General features: G+C 40.8%; 2 non-coding genes across 2 annotated transcripts; both read right to left on the reverse strand.

Annotated features, from left to right (window-relative positions):
• Nucleotides 1-9,059: 9,059 nt before the first annotated feature.
• Nucleotides 9,060-9,131, reverse strand: Trnaa-ugc (transfer RNA alanine (anticodon UGC)). Its single transcript has one exon. It is a non-coding gene; the product is annotated as a tRNA-Ala (tRNA).
• Nucleotides 9,132-13,025: 3,894 nt separating this feature from the next.
• On the reverse strand, nucleotides 13,026-13,097 carry Trnaa-ugc (transfer RNA alanine (anticodon UGC)). Its single transcript has one exon. It is a non-coding gene; the product is annotated as a tRNA-Ala (tRNA).
• Between the last annotated feature and the right edge of the window lie 4,465 nt (nucleotides 13,098-17,562).

Below are 17,562 nucleotides of genomic sequence, written 5' to 3' on the forward strand. Positions count from 1 at the left end.
TATTTGGAGAAAGAATACAAAGATGTATTAGTTAATTACATTCAGTTGGTGCAATGTGTCGTTGTACGTTTAAGTACGTATTTTGCTTCGTGGCCCTATAAAAACCCTCAGTTGTGACAATTGTAGATAAATGAAATAAATGTGCAATGTTCCAGAAGATACAGCAAACGCTTCAGTAAACAGAGAGCCCCGTTAGCCTCAGAGATGATGCATGTGCTACACGAGGCTAGAGATTCATCATCTTCGCGCTCCCTTAATAGAATCAAGGAAGCAAGTTTGGGAGAGAATACGAAACATGGATTCCATGGTTTGTTGGACTCTCAGTTCGGAAACATTCCAAGCTTTCCATATCTAATGCTTATGGAAGAAATTGTTTCCTTCGTAAAGCTCTTCTTGCCGCGCGGGATTAGCCGAGCGGTTTAGGGTGCTGCAGTCATGGACTGTGGGGCTGATCCCGGCGGAGGTTCGAGTCCTCCCTCGGGCATGGGTGTGTGTGTTTGTCCTTAGGATAATTTAGGTTAAGTAGAGTGTAAGCTTAGGGACTGATGACCTTAGCCGTTAAGTCCAATAAGATTTAACACACATTTGAACACACACAAAGCTCTTCTTAAGAGATGAGTGTTGAAGCCATGAAGTCCACATTTCTCCAGCAGAAACGGGCTGGAAGAGTTTTTAGCATTTATACAACACTCACCTAGTAACGATAATCCAAAGGGATGCATAAGTATAAAGTTACAGTTTTTTGATTATTCGCATTTCTCACAGTTTATACACACACGCTGTATTTGAAGGTGGTATACGCGCTGCAAGGACCATTATTTCGATTAGATGTGCATGTCTTCAAATGTTCCGAGATCATCCGACTGACGACTGCCGGCCGTTGTGGGCGAGCGGTTCTAGGCGCTTCAGTGTGGAACCGCGCTACCGCTACGGTCGCAGGTTCGAATCCTGCCTCGGCATGGATGTGTGTGATGTCCTTAGGTTAGTTAGGTTTAAGTAGTTCTAAGTTCTAGAGGACTGATGACCACAGATGTTAAGTCCCATAGTGTTCAGAGCCATTTGAACCATTTTTGACTGACGACTATATATGTGAACAACGTATAACTGAAATATCGGTATACAGCGTGGGAGAACCATCCTCTAGTTATTTACAACGTTTCCAGAACACCGCCGTTCGTAACCTAGGAGATGCTATGTGAATTCTTGGCGGAAATAGTGCGGTCGACGTATGAGAGGCAGCGCAGACATTCCTAGGATGCGGCGGCGCTCCGTTTGTTCTGCTTGTCTGTCGCAGTCGTCCTCAGAAGTGTTGAAGCGGGGGACTGGAATCAAGTTACGCATCTTCCGTTTGTGTTAACTGAGCTGTAGCTTCATGGTGAAACAGTCGTTTTGCATGTGAAAGGCACCGGGTTCAATTCCTGTTATCCGCAACTAATTTTTATAATCAACTTCCAACGTTAGCCAATAGCACTAAAAATTTTCTCACAAAGTTACGCATGACTTTGAACACTCAGAACTAAACTATTACGTGATTAGAATACAGGGTGGTCCATTGATAGTGACCGAGCCAAATATCTCACAAAATAAGCATCAAACGAAAAAACTACAAAGAACGAAACTCGTCTACCTTGAAGGGGGAAACAAGATGGCTCTATGCATGGCCCGCTAAATGGCGCTGCCATAGGTAAAACGGATATCAACTGCGTTTACATATTCGTGTAGTACGTAGAGAAATATGAATGTCTTAGTTGGACCACATTTTTCGCTTTGTGATAGATGGTACTGTAATAGTCACGAACGTATAAGTACGTGGTATCACGTAACATTCCTCCAGTGCGAACGGTGATACATAACCCGTGCTAAAATGGAGCGTTTACCAATTGCGGGAAAGGTCGATATCGTGTTGATGTGTGGCTATTGTGACGACAATGCCCAACGGGCGTGTGCTATGTATGCTGCTCGGTATCCTGGGCGACTTCATCCTAGTGTCCGGACCGTTCGGCGCATAGTTACGTTATTTAAGGAAACAGGAAATGTTCAGCCACATGTGAAACGTCAACCACGACCTGCAACAAATGATGATGCCCAAGTATAGTATATAAGCTGCTATCGCGGCTAATCCGCAAATCAGTAACAGACAAATTGCGCGAGAATCGGGAATCTCAGAAACGTCGGAGTTGAGAATGCTACATCAACATCGATTGAATCCGTACTATATTTCTATGCACCAGGAATTACATGGCGACGACTTTGAACGTCGTGTATAGTTCTGCCACTGGGCACAAGAGAAATTACGGGACGACAGATTTTTTGCACGCGTTCTATCTAACGACGAAGTGTCATTCACCAATAGCGGTAACGTAAACCGACAACGGAAAATTCACGACGGCTGTGACAAGTGGAACATCAGCGACCTTGGCGGGATAATGTATGGTGCGGCATTATGGAAGGATAAACGCCCCCCATTTTATAGATGGTGATCTAAATGATGTAATGTATACTGATTTCCTACGTAATGTTCTATTGATGTTACTACAAGATGTTTCACTGCATGACAGAATGGCGATGTACTTGCAACATGATGGATGTGCAGCACATAGTTCGCGTGCGGTTGAAGCGGTATTGAATGGCATATTTCAGGACAGGTGGATTGGTCGTCGGAGCACCATACCACGGCCCGCACGTTCACCGAATCTGACGTCCCCGGATTTCTTTCTGTGGGGAAAGTTGAAGGATATTTGCTATCGTGATCCACCGACAACACCTGACAACATGCGTCAGCGCATTGTCAATGGATGTTCGAATATTACGGAAGGCGAACTACTCTTTGTTGAGAGGAATGTCGTTACACTTATTGCCAAATGCATTGAGATTGACGGGCATCATTTTGAGCATTTATTGCATTAATGTGGTATTTACAGGTAATCATGCTGTAACAGCATGCGTTCTCAGAAATGATAAGTTCACAAAGGTACATGTATTACATTGGATCAACTGAAATAAAATGTTCAAACGTACCTACGTTCTGTATTTTAATTTAAAAACCCTACCTGTTACTGACTGTTCGTCTAAAATTGTAAGCCGTATGTTTGTGACTTTACAGCGCCATCTATCACAAAGCGAAATAAGTGGTCCAACTCAATCATTCATATTTCTTTACGTACTACACGAATATGTAATAAAAATTGGGGTCCCTATTTTAAAAAACGCAGTTGATATCGGTTCGACATATGGTAGCGCCATCTAGCCGGCCAAACATAGCGTCATCTGGTTTCCCTCTTCAAGCTAGACAAGTTTCGTTCTTTGTAGTTTTTTCGTTTGACGCTTACTCGTGAGATATTTGGCCCGGTCACGATCAATGGACCACCTTGTATACACTGAAGAACTAAAGGTGCTGACTGGTACACCTTCCTAATACGGCGTAGGGCCGCGGCAGCACGGAGAAGTGCCACAGCACGACCTGGTATCCACTCGATTAACGTTTGAAGTAATGCTGGAGGGAACTGACTCCATGAATACTGCATGGCTCTCCGCAATTCCGTAAGAGTATGAGAGGGTGGAGATCTCTTCTCAGCAGCATGGCAGATATGCTAAACAGTGATCATGTCTGGGAAGTTTGGTAACCAGCGGAAGTGTTTAAGCTGAGCAGAGTGTTCCTGGAGCCACTCTGTAGCTATTCTGGACGTGTGGGGTGTCGCATGTCCGAGGGAGGACTCGAACCTCCGGCGTGAGGAACCTCTCGATTAGTGACATGGCGCCGCTATCAGCGCGTCCACTCTGTGCGGCTTGGAATATAAATCCCTTACCCCCAAAAAGAGCGGAAAACTGTGCGTCTTAACACCATGGACATTTTAAAGATCACCTATTCAAGGTAGAAGTGAGGATTTTTGGTAAGGCTAGGAAACGAAATATCCATATATTACGACCAAAATCACGTATTTCAATATTGTTACTTACTACTACTTCTCCCTCTGCTTAAAATAATTGCTCTGTCTGAACAACTGACTTGATAGTTTTGCGCAATTATTCAAAGTGCAGGTGTGGTGTTTCAAAGAAGTGACCAAAGCTAAGTGGAACGGGATAATGCGCACATCTGGCTAAAGCTGCTTTTTTACATGCACAATCACATCTACATTCCAGCTGTCCAGTGCAAGTGCCATATTAATTACATTTTCAAACGATGATATTAATATGCCAATGTTATAATTTATTTTTGGCTACGAGATTGTAATACAGGTTTGTATTTTAGTGTAGAAAGTTGATCATATAGCATGTAACTCAGGTGCAGCAATGTGCATTACACTGTATTCCTACTTTGGTCCAACTGTATCGGTATTTGTTTTCTTCCTTTTACCAAAATTCCTCTCTTAGGCCTTTAATACCCAATCACTCAGAAATCCCTCGTGGTAAGACGCGCAGTTTTGCATAAAAGTGGCTGGTACCATTGTTTTTGGGATGACTGATTTTTATTCTGTGCCCATTGTCGTGCGCTTTTGCGTTCAAAGTTAAGCACCTCCCTTGTCGGCACTTACAGATTATTAAGTGCGAGTAATTTGCAAGGATGTAGGTACCGCTATCAATGTTTGGGTACTGCTAATGACCGTGTTCCGTAGTGACTACTTACTGTTTTATCGACTGTATATGTTAAAAAGGGCTAACCTACGGCTAAATTTGAGAAGATACGTTTCAAAACATGTTGTGAGTAAACAGGACACGTGAAATTAACTTGAAATTTAAAGTGTACCGACACGGGACTTAATACAGCTGCAAATGGCGATAGAATGTTGAAAATGAGTTCACATTTCACTTTCCATTTCAGCTTAGATTGATAGGTGTCTTATCTTTGCTCACGATCTGTTACACGTAAGCGAGCAGCGATGTCGTAAGGCGTATCGCAGGGATAGGTAATCATCCTTGGTGTGCATTGGCAGATAGTGGTTAGCTATGTTGAAGTGAGGAGCAGTTGTATGCTATGTTTCTAACGTAAGGTTTCAATTTAGCGATGTGTTAAATTAAGATGATTATGTTATGGTAGCTTATCTGAGAAGGGTGAAGTGTAATGGAATCTTTTATTTATGTGAAGAGGAATTATGATGTAATTTTTTGAAGCCACTCTTTTATTATTGCAGCGCCATTTTTCACCTGCCTATCTCTTACAATTTTTTACTGATCATGGTTTTTTCAAAGTAGGAATGGAAACAAGTGTGTTCCGAAAATACTTCGATTTGTAAGTAACAGAGAATTCATTGCACCTCACGAGTGTCTCTGTGTAGATATAGTAATTTGCAGCTTTAGCATAGCGGCCCGCAAGACAGAGCAGTACTGCGGAGCGTTATCCAGAAAAATCCAGCTGTCTCTGAATGACATAAGTTGGTCCTGACAGGATAAGAAAAAAATATATATATATTCAGTCCTTACCTCTATTCTGCGCAAATCTGGATAACGCGCTGCAGTATTGCTCTGTCTTGCGCGCCGCTACGCTAAAGTTGCAAATTGCTACATCTACACAGAAACACTCGTGAAGCGCAATGAGTTCTCTGTTACTTACAAATCGAAGTATTTTCGGAACACACTTAGTTCCTTTTCTACTTTTGAAAAAAAAAAACATGATCAATTAAAAACTGTAAGCGATAGTTAGGTGAGAAATGGCGCTGCAATAATGAAAGAGTGACTTTAAAAAACTGCCCTATAATTCCTCTTCAAAGTTGAAATAAATGAGCTCTCGGTCACAATTTTTAGTGTTATTAACCAGGTTTCAACACTTCTAAGAGTGCTTTCATCAGAATTTAAATGTTTAATGTGGCCTATAACATAATAACAAATTTATGGGAAAAGAAAATTTTTCATATAAAAGTGTATGTTCTGACTTGCAATACAAGACAGAGACAGTAATTACATGTCACGTATTAAATAAATAACAGGCCAAAAGGGCTTTGGTCACGAATTTTTTTAAAAAAGAATGTATGAAGACGAGTCAGTATGGGCTGCTCATATCTGTAAAGCCACAGGTAGCAACGGACTGAGGCGCCCGCGTTAACAAATGCGGGCAGTTGAACATGACACCAACGAGTGCCATCTAGTAAATATAAGGAGGCTAGTTAACTTTTAAAATATAGAAAATTCTTCACTTAAATAAGAGATTCTATTACACTTCCTTCTTCTCAGATCAGCTACCGTAACATAATCATCTTAATTAAACACATCGATAAACTGAGGCTTTACATTTGAAACATAATATTAAAACTGCCTCCTCACTTCAAAACAGCTAGCCACTATTTGCTACTGCGCCTATGCGCTCACCAAAGATGATAACCTAACCCTGCGGTACAGCTTATAACATCACTGCTCGCTCGAGAGTGGAGATATGCTTTGTGTCCATCTCCACCAAACGCTTGGTGTAAATATAGGCAAGCTGAATTTTCTGCCACCCTGCATGGATTTACATATAAAAATTTTCTTCCTTTGGCAGTAACGGAGGCAATTAACGCTATTTACAGGGATTTGGGAAATCCTGAGTAATAAACAAGTGTTTATATGGGTAGAATCAGAATGTGAATGAGTCCTTCAATAAAGTTGTGTAGTGCTGTGTGCCTAAAAATGTATTTGTTGGGATTATGACTGTAAAGTTAGCAGTGCCTGATGCTGTAATAACTTTTAATGTTTGGAACTATGAAAGGTTCTGAAGAAGTTAGGGGTAAGACTTGGACAGAACACATCTAAAGGGCTGCGGGAACTGGATGAGCAGAATTAGATGGTAAGCAAATGACAAAAGAAGCTATGGGCCAGGGCAATTCTAGAGCATAAAAGACGCAGAAATGTAAGTCTGTATAAGAATTCGTAGTAATAAACGTTTTAAACCTCAATATCTCCGAACTACATTTTTTTTGCAATAAAACCCGTTTTCTAAAAAAAGTTCTGATGGTAGAGACATGAAATTTTCACAGCATGCCAAGTGTGAGATTCAACAAATATAGAACTAGAATAATTAAAATATCCTGAGTTATTTTGTTTTTATGTTCATTTATTTACGAAATTCTGTCAAAAAATTTAGTTTTTGAAAAAAAAATAACATGCCCAAAATACAATTTTAGTAGTAATTCTAGTTTAGTGTATCTAGAAAGATGCATTCAATAATTATGGAAATTGTAAGTTGGTCTCTTAAAAAGTTAATCTTGACGATGAACTGGTCTTGAGCTTCTTTATTGTATTGAACAGACGCGGCACGACAAAGTAAATGCTACGAGCCAATTCCCACCGTTCATAGTGAAGTGCTCTATTGGTTCAATCTTGACGATGAGCAGTGGGAATTTGCTCGTGGTATTTACTTTGTCGTACCATGACTTCAAAAAAAAAAAAAAAAAAAAAAAAAATCACCTGAAGATGCATCTCCATTCATGTGGAACACACACTATATCAGCTGACAGCTTGATAACGTTACCTATCGCAAGGATCTGCATCAGGAGAACTGCAACACAAAACAGGTAGTAAATGGTTCCATGAAGTTTCAGGAGAACTGCTGGATGGGAGTATCTTGATGTCAAGATATTTCGGCTCAGACTCTTGTAGCCACCTTGAGGTGTATATTGTCGAAAGTGAATAGAGCTCCACTGTTTTAGACCCTGTCGGCGCACGCGTGTTCAAATGAGACTTAACAACTGAGGTCATCAGTCCCCTAGAACTTAGAACTACTGAAACCTAGCTAACCTAAAGACATCACACACATCTATGCCCGAGGCAGGATTCGAACCTGCGACCGTACCGGTCTCGCGGTTCCAGACTAAAGCGCCTAGAACCTCAAGGTCACTCCGGCCGGCAGCGTGGTGTGCCTAGAATTTGCCGCGTATGCGTTGCTTGAGCACATGCACTTCTGCTGAAAGCCAGTGAGCTACTTCGACCTCATACATGGGAAATCTCACCTAATCAATATCATATCGACTGTCTTCACACAGCAAAATCGTTGAACGGTGCCAACTACACAGATCATAAAGTTTTTAATGATACGATTTCATGTAGTATCTCACTGGAAATCGCCATCCCCTTTGACAAGGGCCTTAGTCGTATTTCCGATGACTCATTGGTAATGGAGTTTCAAAAGTTTATCGAATGACCAATAGAAAAACAATGGTCCGCAATAACCGATTTGCTGGCTTTGGGGAGGTGAGCTCCACTATGCACTTCTGAACAGTGCACGTCGTTTGCCCTACATAGCACGATTCTACTAAATGGGGAAAAAATGCAGGAAACGGTCCTTGAGAGAAGAAACAGCGAGAAAGGCCGTGTGCACGGCCTGAAATGCCTTCCAATGAAGGTACACCCACTTAAAGAGAGAGAAGATCTCTGACGGTGTAGGTTTCAGTGATTACAAGCACACACAGCAATACACCAGGCAAGTGGGTGTGTTCTGTCTGTAGCAGCGTTTTAGCTCAACACTAAAAAAAAAAAAAAAAAAAAAAAAAAAAAGCAGTAACGTTGACCATGACAGTGGCGCGTTCACACGCTGTGGCAGCACGTAATTGTCATAGCTTATGGTAGCATTTATTTGTGAATTGTAGCTAAAAACTGAAGAAACTGTGAAAAAGGTGAAAGTGGTGGCACATTGATAAGTTGAAAGAACGAGAGGTTGTTGAGAGTTTCACAGGGAGCATTAGGCAACGATTGACTAGAACAGGGGAAAGGACTGCATTAGAAGACGAAGGGGTAGGTTTGAGACACGAAATACTGAAGACACCAGACGATCAAATAGACACAAAAGCAAGGCCTAGTAGAGTAATTGGCTGTCTACCCGCCAGCGTCGTATTATATCGGTTTTAAGTAGTCACTTTGACTCACCAAATCGTTAAAGCTCACGTTAAAGCGACGAAACAGTTACGGCTGGCGCGGCGCGGGAGCCGGAGGGTGGCGGACGCGGGCGCGGCGCGGCAGAATGTCGGGCGGCGACGGTTCGGCGGCTGGTTATCCTCGGCTACCTGGGACACACAATGGCGAGCTTTTTATTGCAGAGGGCTGCTAACCGTCTGACCGAACACCCTGAGCTACCGTGCCGGCAGATAAAATTTAGTTGGAGATGCCGGGGATCGAACCCGGGGCCTTTCACATGCAAAGCGAACGCTCTACCACTGAGCTACATCCCCTTACAGGAAAGCTTCTTCCTTTCCAGTTAAGAGATTTCTCAGCAGTCCGCTTACGTGGTGACGCATAGTTAGGCAACCGTCCAACGCCGTCTACCAGGGAGCCGTACATAGCCCTCCGCAGTAATTCTTGATTCGCAAACAACGCATCTCTCGTTTTCCAAGAATGAAATTTCACCGAGCTAATAGTAAGTTTGTAAATATTTTTTACATACTATCTCTGCACCAACAAGAGCGTAGATATCTAATTTAAAGGTACTTACACTACGAACAGAAACTTCAGGTACAGTTAAAATATTAAAATTTAAGAACTTTACGACAGTAAACTTAGGGAGGTTGAAAAAATCAAGCTGTCCAGTATCAAATAGAGTTTTATTGAAACCCTTGTTCAAGTTTTGGAACAATCTTCAGGAGGCGTAAAAGGCACTAAAACATCATACTGTGCTAATACAGTACGTCGAATACAGCCAAACGGCTCTTGTGTGACACGATATTTCAGCGCAGAGTCTTTTATCCGTCTTCAGGTGCATACTGACGAAAGCACAGGGAACTCTCCCGTTTAAGGCCCCCAGATGCCCTTGCGTGGCGTAGCCAGAATTTGTCGCGCTCACGTTGCTTGAGTACACGCGCTTCGCTGGAAGTCAGTACGCTAGTTCGACTGCGCTTCGTGGTGTAAGTTCGACTCATCGTAGCAGGTCACAGAACGGCGCCGGCTGTGCAGAGCACGAAGTTTTTCTGTGTCAGGATTCCATGTACTATCTAACTGGAAACCAACGTCCCGGTTTGTAAGTGCCTCAGACAGTCGTATTTCCACTAAATCATTGATGATGGAGACAGAGAAGTGTGAAATATCGGTTACAGTTTTTGTTTCATTGTTAAGGGTCTTTTATTAGGAGTGATACTTTTTAAAATTTGAAGAAAAGAAATGCCTGTCTACCTATCAAAGTAAATTGTGCTTTGTTTTGAATGTTCACCAAGGCTTTAAATACAATGATGCACAGGGTGATTCCAATTATTAATCACTCTGTCCAACGTTAGTGGTGTTATGTCTGCGACAGTCTGATGAATGTCTTCCTCCAAATGTTCCAAAGTTCGTGGCTTGTCAACTCAGTCCTCGGCTTTGATGTAGCTCCAAAGTAAAAAAAAAAAAAAAAAAAAAAAAAAAAAAAAAAAAAAAAAAAGGTACAAGGGTGTTAAATCACACAACCGTGGCGGCTAAATGACGGATCCACGTCTTGAGACGGGCAATTCGCCCTCACCAAATCGAGCATACCTGTAGCATCAGTGTGCGGCCCATAACGCCATCCTGCTGGAACCAAACGTTTTCAGTAGCAGTGGTACCAAGTTCTCGCGACAGAAATTCGCATAACATGGATCTGTAGCAGCTACCTCTGTACGTGTCGTAATGTCTTCCTATCGAGCGCCAACTTCATCAGGTAATCCATCATTGCTACCATCAATGTACGCAGATGAAAAGCCGGACATAATTTCGCCATCAGGGATCCTCACTTTGCAACAAAACATTTCAATTTCTTGCCGATTCTCCGATACCAAATTCAGCAATAATATGTTGAGCGATTCTCTGCATCCAACCTACGTAGTGGAACTTTTGGTCCATAGACACTGCCGCCTCCTTTCTTTTTGATGTCATTTTATACTCGCTACAAACGGGGAAATACAGTACTTCACAATGATGTTAACTTATGGATACTGTGTCACCATTCGTATATAGCGGTCGGCTGAACGTAAATTTAATAATTGTCTTCGTCGATTGCTGCTGCTGTTGCTTCCGGAGTACAAAAAAATCTATAGTTTCTATAAATAAGCTGTTTCATTGGATGCCTGATAACCGAGGTCACACTGTCTGTCAAAGTATGTAGAGAGCGTCGGAAGCTCACTAACATTGTTTGCAGATGATGCGATTGTCACTAAGAAATCAGGAACGCGAAAAGACAGTATCGATTTGTAGAATGACCTGTAGCGGAATGATTAATTGTGCAGCCTGTGGGAGTTGACCATCAGTGTAAATTAATGTAACATATTGCGCATACACAAGAAAAGAAATCGACCACACTATTGACAACAAATTGTTGGAATATATAGGGTGACAATTGTTGAACAATATGAAAAGATACGTAGATTACTTATTAATTACAGATTTTAGGATTTACGTTACGTCATGTTAGATATGCCTGCCATCATAGTCAATGATGTGGCGCAGACGAATAGCGAAATTCTGCATGACCCGCTGAAGTGTCTGAACATCGATACTGTCGATGATCTGGATGGCTGCTTTCAGCTCAGCAGTGGGTTTGGGGATATTGCTGTACACCTTGTCTTTAATACAGCCTCTCAAAAAGGAGTCGCATGTGTTCAGATCCAGAGAATATGGAGGCCTAAGCTAGTGGCCTCTGCGTACCCCACAGCCAGAATGCGGTCCTCAAAGTGCTCCTCCACGACATCAAACACTCTCCTGCTTCGATGGGGTCGAGCTCTGTCTTGCGTGAACCATGTCTTGTCGAAATCAGGGTCACTTCGGTTAATAGGTATGAAATCATCTTCCAAAACCTTCACGTACCGTTTGGTAGTCACTGCGCCATCAAGGAATATCGCAACGACATTGCACACGACACAATCACACGTTGAGAATGAAGAGACTTCTCGATCGCGAAATGCGCCAATTCTGCTTATTGACGAAAGCATCCAAATGAAAGTGGGGTTCGTTGCTAAACCAAACCAACACGCGCAAACTAATTCCCATAATGCCCCACGTCCAACCGTGCAATTTAAACATTCTAACGCATCCATTCAGAAGTTATGACGATTTTATTTCATATGGTTCAACAAGTTTCGCCCTCTGTCTGGAAGTGTCTATCCGAAGTGAACTGAAGTGGGATGACCACATAAAACAAATAGTAGAAAAGCCGATGCCAGGCTGAGATAAATAGGCAGAATCTCATGGAAATGTAACGCATACACGGAGGAAGTGTGTTGTAAAGCGCTTGTGCGACGACAGATTCCTGAGTATTGTTCATTAATCTGGGAACTTACCAGGTAGGACCGATAGAAGAGATAGAAAAGATCCAACGACGAGCGGCACACCCGTCACGGGATCGTTCAGTCAGCGCGAGAACATTATAGAGACAATCAATTCCAGTGGCAAACGTTAAAACAGTGCCTTTGTGCATCACCGAGATACTATTGAAATTTCGAGAGAGCACTTCCCAAAATGGGTAAGTCAATTATTTCTTTCACATGCATCTCACAAAATGACCACAACTTGAAAATTCGAGAAATTAGAGCTAACACAGAGGCTTACCGACAACCAGTGCTCTCGCAGACCATTAGCGACGGAAAAGGGTAGGAGGGATCAGTTAGTGGTACCAGAAGTATCCTCAGCCACACACTGTTAGGTGTTTTACGGAGGAAGATGTACATGTAGACCAGAATCGTCCATTTTCATTCAGACATACAAATAAAACTTTTATTCACTGTGAATGTTAAACACTGCGAATATGATAAATAAAGATGTCAAAAAAAAAAAACTGTTACCAGTCGCCTTTTGCGATGCTTCGGTTTTTATTATCATGACCGTACACATTTACATGAACTATCTTCTGATGATAATTATCGGCGCATTCATTTCTTACTTATTTCATTTTTTATATCTTACCATAGCTACAAAACTGTTACAAATGCTCCAAATGTTCATTATAAATGTGTACCATTTTATGAGTCAGAGACATAATAAATAAAAATTCTAGTACCACAAAAGACTGGCCGGAGTTATTTCCGTAACCCTTTGCAATCAGATAACCGTCCAAATATTAGCTGGCATGAAGTGGAAGTTACAAGTGACGAAACACCAAGACCTTGAAGTTAATGATAAAATTAGGTTGGAGATGCCGGGGATCGAACCCGGGGCCTTTCACATGCAAAGCGAACGCTCTACCACTGAGCTACATCCCCGCCGGGAGTGAGTGGGTTGTGTTCCAGGCAGACACGTCTCAGTAGGCTGCTTACGTAAGCCGCTGAGGCGTAGCTAGGCAACCGTCCGGCGCCGCATCCCAGCGATCCATAATCTTCCACAGTGGCCCTTGATTAACAACGCACATCTCTGTTTCTCAAGAACGAAATGCGTCAGTTCAATGGAAGGCATCTCACCTATTTATGTGGGTTTTGATCTTTGTAATTATCTTATACAAACTTTCTCTGAATCAACAAGAGTGTGGGTATCTAAAGCATGGTAGGTCCGGCACGAACAGAAGTCAGATACATCTTAAACATGGCTGTAAATTCAGCAAGTGTACGACTGTAAACTTGAGAGGTTTAAACAAATCAGCCAACCAGTATCGAACAAAGGTTTATTGGAACTAATGAACTATGTTTCGACAATTTTAAAATACTCTTCTTCTGATGAAGACCGGTTTAAAACTGTCGAAACCTAGTTAAAGGGTTTCAATTCACCTACTTTTTTTTCCAAGTTCTGCGAATGTCAGATACGATTTCTCTACAATTTGTGATGGGAAGAAAAAGGTATAACCGGAAATTACAGTTCCCTTCAGTTGCCCGTGTATTGGATTAAAAATGTTTGCAGTGTCACTGCAGTGACGTTGTCTTCGTTAAGGCAGGAAACTCTTGAACCAGTTTGTTATGGAAACGAAGCGAATTGCACACATTTCATACACATATTATTTTGAAATAAGTCACTGGAAGTTTACCTCTTTCAAGCAGAGAGCGTGTCCCAGTGATGGCAATAGATGATAATCGAACAGAGCCAAGCCTGGAGAATACGCCGCATGACCCAGTATTTCCCAACTAAAAGCCTCGAGCGCTCCCCTGACCCGTTTTGCTGTGTAAGATGGGGCGTTATCATGGAGCAGTATGACTTTGTGTTGCATTTTTCTCGTATTCCGGTCGTTTTTCGCTCAATACTCGATTTGCATCGATCATTTGTTGTTGGGAGCGATCTATGATAATGGTTTCATCATGTTTTAGCAGCTCATAATACATGACACCGTTCTGATCCCACCAAACACAAAGCATTGTCCTCTTTCCAAAGCGGTTTAATCTTGCAGTGGATGTCGATAGTCTGTGTGGATTCACCTATAGTTTCGGACGCTTAGGATACTCAAAATTATCCTCTTTTCATCACCTGTCACTATTCGATGAAGAAACGACAATCTTTTGTATCTGGCCAGCAGCATTTCACAAATGGTCTTTCGATTTACTTACTGTCTTTCATTCAGCTCATGCGAAACCGAAGAGAAACGACTTTCTGTGTCACATTCAATTGTCCTCCGAGTTCCTATTGAATCTGAGTATCATCTATATCCAATAAGGCCTGCAATTCGTAGTCTTCGAACTTTATCGGTGGTTTCCCGCGTTCGTAGTTTCTAACGTCAAAATGAATTGAATTTTTTGAACCACTCGAAACACTGTTTTCGCAAGAGCATGTTCGTCGAAAGCTTCGACAAGCATTTAATGATATTCTGCAGCAGTTTTCTTCAAATGATAAAAGAAAACCTATGCTGTCCGCAAATCGTAGTTCGTAGGTACAAAACACGACATGTTTACAGGTCTGAAAGAGGTAACGATGTATGGGTAGTTAGTTCGTGTTCCATTTATAAATCTCATGGTAACCGTTATAATGTGGAACGTGTAAAGTGCACAGCACACATGAATCAAGGATTTTCTTAAGCTTAGAAGTTTCATTACCTATCCCATTCCCTTAAATGGCACACAATGCTTATTTTATACCTACTGATTTATTTATTTCTATTCAGAATACATCTATGGTACAGAAGGAGTTGCCAAAGAGATGTAATTTCAGTTTATTTTTAAAACTATTACTGCTGTCTGTCAGACATTTTATTTCATCTGTTAATTTATCGAAAAGTTCTACAGCAGCATATTTTTTTCCCTTTTCTGTGCCAAAGACAGCTTAAGTAGAGGATAGTGTAAGTCTTTCTTTCTTCTTGTATTATAATCATCAAGGTCACTTGTTCTTAAACTGGACCATATTGTGAGAACAAATATCATTACTAAGTAAATGTACTGAGAGATTGTCATAAGAATTCCTAACATTTACACAGATACTTACAACATGTGCAACTATGAGCCACACACTTTATTCTAAATACTTTCTTTTGGGCAGTGAATACTTTGTGCCTAGGAGTTGAGTTATCAAAAATATTGTTCCCTATGATATCAGAGAGTCAAAGTATGTAAAGGATGTTAGCTTGCTAATTCCTATATCCTCACAATCAGCAATTATTCTGAATGCAAAAGTTGCTGAACCCAGTCGCTTTAGGAGATCCAAAATATGAATATTCCAGTTAAGGCTCTCATCTAAATGTACGCCTGAAAACTTAGTATTCTCTTCCTGGCTACCGACTTCCGTTGATGTGTTATATTTGTTGATGAACTGTACTTCTTGCGGTAAAAAACTGGATGTACTGTGTTTTTTCAAAGTTCAGAGCAAGCCCATTCGCAGAAAACCAACAATACCTTTCCCTGAGACATTACTTGTATCACTTTCTGTTGGAGTTTCTTTTACTGGATGAATAATGATTCTTGTATCACTAGAAAACAGTGTCAGTTTAGATTCTTGTTCCAGATAAGAAGGGAGGTCATTCACACATATTAAGAAGGAAACCAATGATCGAACCCTGTGGAACACCTAATACAATCTCATCCCTGTTAGATGAGGTGGGAAACTTCCTTAAATCACTTAAAGAAACTTTTTTCTTCCTGTTCTGTAGGTATGATCTAAACCACTCACATCCTGTTCCATCTATACTGTAGAATTGTAATTTCTGTAACATAACGTCATGGTTCACACAATCAAATGCTTTGGATAACTCACAGAAAATTCCTGTTGGTGGCATTTTACTATTTAAAGACTCTGTTATGTGGACACTGAAATTGTATTGTGCTATTTCAGTGGAACAGCATTTTCGAAATCCAAACTGTGTTTTAGTAAGTATCCCATTACTGTTGAGAGGGCTCTGAGCACTATGGAACTTAACTTCTGAGGTCATCATTCCCCTAGAACTTAGAACTACTTAAACCTAACTAACCTAAGGACATCATACACATCCATGCCCAAGGCAGGATTCGAACCTGAGACCGTAGCGGTCGCGTGGTTCCAGTCTGTAGCGCCTAGAACCACTCCTCCACTTCAGCCGGCCTGTTGAGATGGCTAACCACTCTTCAGTACATTACTTTCTCAAGGAATTTTTAAAATGCTGTAAGGAAGGATACTGGTCAGTAATTATTGAAATCTGTGGTGTTCCTTTTTTGTAAAAAAGCATATTTTAACCTGTCTGGGAAAATACCTTGAGTTAGCGATGCATTACAGATGTGACTCAGAACATGAGCTGTAATTACACCACATTCTTTTAATATCTTGTGAGAGATGTCATCTACTTCAACACAACATTTATTTTTCAAAGATTTAATGATTTTCCTTGTTTCACAATAGGTTGTTAGATGAAAATTAATCCAACAATCATTTCTCAAGACTGACTCTTCCAAGTACTGCTTCGGTTTTTCTTTTGAACTGTTATCACTAATTTTTTTACCTACACTTAGGAAATGGTTGTTAACTATATTAGCTATTTGTGTGAGGTTCGTTAAGATGATCTCATTCTCTTTAATAGTAATGTTCCCTATCTGAGTGGTTACTTTTCCTGTCTCTCTTCTAACAATGTTCCATATTGATTCGATTTTATTGCTTGATTTGTTAATTTACCACTAGCACACACACACACACACACACACACACATACATATATATATATATATATATATATATATATACTGACAGCTTTACTCAGTAGTATGTTACAATAATTTTTGTAGTGTAAAATTACTTCTGGGTCTTTACTAATTCTTCCTGTCTCATACAATTTTCTTTTTCTTCTTGAAGACAGTTTAATTTTTGGGGGGCAACAATGTTAGGGATATAAATTTATCAAGAAGTATGTTGGATTTATCATTAGCATTTGGCTCATTATATACATCTTCCTAATTAACATTTCTTAAACTTTTGCTGAAGTACTCTATAGATAGTAGTTCGACCAGTTCCTAATTAACATTTCTTAAACTTTTGCTGAAGTGCTCTATAGATAGTAGTTCGACCAGTATTACACTTTTACTTAATGGTTTCTGAACTGTACACACTGCTAGTTATTACAAGTTAAACAATTGTGCATCATGGTCCGAAAATCCATTTATCATATGGAAAGCATGTGTTAGTTTTACATTCTCTTGCTGAACAAATACATTCTTTATTAGTGTGCTACTGTCTTGAGTTGTATGTGTAGGGAAGTGTATCATTGATTCTTAGTTATATGTCACTAATAATACGTCTAGTTCACTTTCCCTACCAGAATTGCTTAGAAAGCTTACATTAAAATCACCATAGATT

This window comes from Schistocerca gregaria, chromosome 6, assembly GCF_023897955.1.
Source record: "Schistocerca gregaria isolate iqSchGreg1 chromosome 6, iqSchGreg1.2, whole genome shotgun sequence".
NCBI lineage: Eukaryota > Metazoa > Arthropoda > Insecta > Orthoptera > Acrididae > Schistocerca > Schistocerca gregaria.